This window comes from Salmo trutta, chromosome 14, assembly GCF_901001165.1.
Source record: "Salmo trutta chromosome 14, fSalTru1.1, whole genome shotgun sequence".
NCBI classification, from domain to species: Eukaryota; Metazoa; Chordata; class Actinopteri; order Salmoniformes; family Salmonidae; genus Salmo; species Salmo trutta.
In genome coordinates, this window is record NC_042970.1 from 65,576,575 (window position 1) to 65,580,893 (window position 4,319).

The 4,319-nt window shown below is 37.1% G+C and overlaps 1 long non-coding RNA gene across 3 annotated transcripts; it reads left to right on the forward strand.

Moving 5' to 3' along the window:
* Nucleotides 1-337: 337 nt before the first annotated feature.
* Nucleotides 338-3,985, forward strand: LOC115208660 (uncharacterized). 3 transcript variants are annotated; one of them, XR_003881215.1, is made up of 5 exons: nt 338-441; nt 666-2,052; nt 2,350-2,415; nt 2,537-2,599; nt 2,825-3,985. It is a non-coding gene; the product is annotated as an uncharacterized LOC115208660 (long non-coding RNA). The 3 variants fall into 3 exon arrangements; XR_003881216.1 differs by having other exon boundaries at nt 389-441; nt 1,274-2,052; XR_003881214.1 differs by lacking the exon at nt 338-441 and having other exon boundaries at nt 448-2,052.
* The last annotated feature ends 334 nt before the right edge of the window (nt 3,986-4,319 follow it).

Consider the following 4,319-nt stretch of genomic DNA (forward strand, 5'->3'; position numbering starts at 1 on the left):
ACATATATGCTTGCTTTGAAAATGGCTGTTGGATTATTTTTGGGAGGGTACTCTCCTGACATAATCTAATGTTTTGCTTTCGTTGTAAAGACTTTTTCAAATCGGACAATGTGGTTAGATAAAGGAGAGTCTTGTCTTTAAAATGGTGTAAAATAGTCATATGTTTGAGAAATTGAAGTTTTTGCATTTTTGAGGTATTTGTATTTCGCGCCACGCTATACCATTGGATATTGGTGAGGCGTTCCGCTAGCGGAACGTCTGTCCCTAACATTAATATGATTATTTGTACATAACCATGGGAATTAAGTTTCACTTTTAATTCTTGTAAGTAGGCAGTATTTCCCTCATATGACGTGGCTGGCTTATGTAAATTCTGTGCTGGCTGGAGCATAAATACCTGTGCACTACAAGTTTGAGCAGGTGATCTCCTTATTGTCATTGGTAAGTAACATTTTTTACTGGCTTAGCTTGTTTCTTGCATTATGTCAAATTATACAAATGTGATCTGTAAAGTCATGTTGCTTGCAGTTGCTTACATTGCTTATGGATTCTAGACAATTAAATGGATATGGCTCAATAAAATTGTTTAACTTCAAAGAGTGTCTGGATAACAAAGTCTGCTAAATGACTAACATTTTAAATGTAAAATGTTATATGCTCTACAGAGTGGTGCTAGAGAGGAGGATATACACAAACCAAATATGTATTTGGTTAGACAACTGACACAGACAACATTACTGTGTAACCAGAAAGCGAGTGGCACCATGAGCCATGATGGCACCGCAGCCATGACCGTTCAAATCCAGGCTTCTATGAAATATGACTTATATTAATTACAATATGAGTGAAACATTCTTCCTTCCAATTGAAAAAAAAAATTAACTATATCGAAAAGCAGTAGACCACTGATTGGCCAGCTCATTCTCCTCAGGAGGATGACATCATCCTCTATGATGAAAGCAATACTTTTTGAAACGTCTGTTTGATATGCAAGTTTGAGGTGGGTTTTTTGAAGCGCTTTTCTTTTTCTCTCCAATTTATGCTTTGGCCACAAATAAGAGTATAGGATGAGTCAACAACATTATTTGGGTATAATTTAACAGAATATTAATAACTAATAATTATATTAATAACTTTTGAAAGTGAGATTTTCACTGGACAGTTACTTTAATGTCTGCACCGTTGAGTTGTTTGAAAAAAAGTGGAAAACAAAATAACAAAATAATACATTAGGTTAGGCCTCGATGAGAATGGCATTTTCTCTACATTGCAGCTTCAGTGGACAACATCAAGAAGCTCCTACAACACCTTGAAGAAAATAACACCATTTGCAGCTAAATCAAGATGGTAATCTGGCAGTTCACCGTTGGAGAAAGATCAATTCAATATTTATGAATTTTCAGGGAGTTATTTCGATTTTCTGAATTTGCTTAAACTAATGTAAAAAACAAAAACTCTTCAAGTGAAAATTATATGGTTGATGATGTATTGAGTTACACTAATGTTTATATGACTCTTCTTCTCTCCTTTTTGAGTGTCTCTCACTCACCTCTGGCCGAAAGGGAGCGAACAGGCTGTATGTTGCCTTATAACATACAAACCAAAACTGCTGGGTGATGCCATCGACCTAATCCGTGGGTCAGTGACGCGGCCCATGGTTAATAACAGTCAATGCTAATCCGTGGATCAGTGACGCGGCCCATGGTTAATAACAGTCAATGCTAATCGTGGGTCAGTGACGCGGTCCATGTCCAGAACAGTCAGCTTTCTCTTCTCTTCCATCTTCTCATATAAATAACATACGTTTTGTGCACTTATTGCAAGAAATTGTATATCTATTCATAAAGTAGGCCATTACCTTGTATTTGTAAAATCAAGTAACATTCTACAATTTAATTGAATTGATAAGACATCAAATGTTTCCTTTATATACGTTTTATGTATGGAAACATTTGAGGGCAAAAGTCAATTACTAACTATTATGAATCATTTCCCCAGAATTATGAAGTGACAGATGGTGTTTCCCCTGCAGCAAAGGACAATGTGGATGGAGTAAGTTGTATACAATAATATGTCATACACATCTTTTCACCATGGCTCTGTCCACATCAGCATGCTTTCTCCATCTGAACATTTACAGTTTAAAGCCAACAAGAACTACACTCAACACTAGTTCAAAATGAACAGTAATATTCTTTGCCTTTGAGTAGGCTATGTCGGACCAGATAAATCTGTCATATTAAAAGTAATACCACGTTCAAGTGAAGCAGATAGTGTGTACTCCAATCCACCAAACACAATATTTTATGAAGAAGATTTTCAGATTTTGGATATTTTCTTATCTTCCAGGATTTTACAGATCTCATCAAAAACTTCCACCATCTGAACATGTACGGAGATGAGAAGATGGACTGGGTATGTGGTTGATTATTCTTCACTAGTGTACACACACACACACACACACGTGCGCGCGCGCCAAAGGGTGCGGTTATGGAAACTACGTGACAAGCCGTTGTTGTCTTGTCTGTCTAAACAGGTTGATCAGGAAATAGGAGTGACCTGCTGCCAGGAGGAGGACCACAATGAGGAAATGGACTGGGTATGTCACTGGTCCTCCTATGTCAAAAATGTCAGAGCTAAAGGGATTTATACTGTACATCACGTGTCTGCACACGTGGGGACAATCACTCACTTCTTCAAATATTTGAGCAAACAAAACAAAAATGAAATAATTATGAATAGATCCACCATTGAGCACAAAAACAACACTTGTAACAGAATATTTTACATAGAAATAACCCACTGTCATCGGGGGTCTTTACAGATCACCTCAAGAAATCCCAGCTTCTGCATCTGGAGAGAAAGAAAAGATGAGGAAGACAGCCTTTAAATGAAGACAGACTTTAAATGAAGTCTGCCTTTAAATGAAGACAGCCTTTAAATGAAGACAGCCTTTAAAAATCTTCATTAGCTACCCATCTGTTGGGTGGCTTGGTCATCAAAACATTGGCCTAGTTCACACTCCTGTTGTACAACGCATCTCACACATCAGCTGTGATACAATTTAAGGATCCTTTAAATGGGTTTGTCTCCACACAAACAAATTGGCAATAGTTGTGTAAAGATCAGTTGTATCACCTCAGTGTGAACTAGGCCACTGTAGCCTAAATATGGCATTGGTACCCTCTTAGGGTTTTGTAAATACTGTACAGTAGGATATATGGTTATACAATCTAGACTGACATGTAAATATGTTGAGTATCTATTTATTTTCTCACTCATCTGTCGTTTGTTGGCTTCTTTAATATTCTGGTAAGTGGTATAGGTGTAGCCAAAGAGGCTTTAGTAAGTGTAGATGTAGATGTTGATATATACACTGAGTGTACAAAACATTAAGAATACCTGTTTGTATCAAGAACTTCAACGCTGCTGGGTTTTTCCATGCAAAAAAATGTCCCTTGTGTATCAAGAATGGTCGACCGCCCCAAACGACATTCAGCCAAGTTGACACAGCTGTGGGAAGCATTGGAGTCAACATGGGCTAGCATCTCTGTGGAATGCTTTCGACGCCTTATAGAGCCCATGCCCCGATGAATTGACGGTGTTCTGAGGGCAAAAGGGGGGAACTCAATATTACGAATGTGTCCCTATTGTTTTGTACACTCAGTGTAAATATTACCCCACAGCATTCACTCTTCCCATTAGTCCTTGGATGTATTTTTGTGTAGCTAATTCTCCTCAGAAAAGTACATCTGCTGTCTATTTGTTTGTCAATATTTATGTGTTCAGTGTCTTGTCTCCTTGTCAAATGAGTGTCTGTCAATTTAGTTGTATTTCTGTATCACATTAAGTTATCTTTCGAACAGGGAAAGGGTGGTGCCTAGTGGGGGTGGAGGGGTAAAATAAATCAACACAAACTATGAAGTACTGATATTCATTGATTTGCATAAAATGACTCTGACTGTAAATTACATTCTTATTGGCATTGATTTTTTGTTGATTTTATTTGGCAATTTTCAACAATACAACCACTGTGGTGCTCTTGGAAATACACAAAAACAAAATATACACAAGATTATAGCATATATAAAATACATCTCATCAGTAAGGAGGAAACAGTAACATTAATAAAATAGATGATCAAGTAGCATTCATTGATACAATTATACTTCTTTTAGCATGTGCAGTTTTAAAGCATGTTGCCATAAACTATTAAGGTTTATCTTAGAACTAGCGTAGGATGGATTTTATCTACACTACCCTTCAAAAGTTTGGGGTCACTTAGAAATGTCCTTGTTTTCGTTGTACGAGATCTTCAA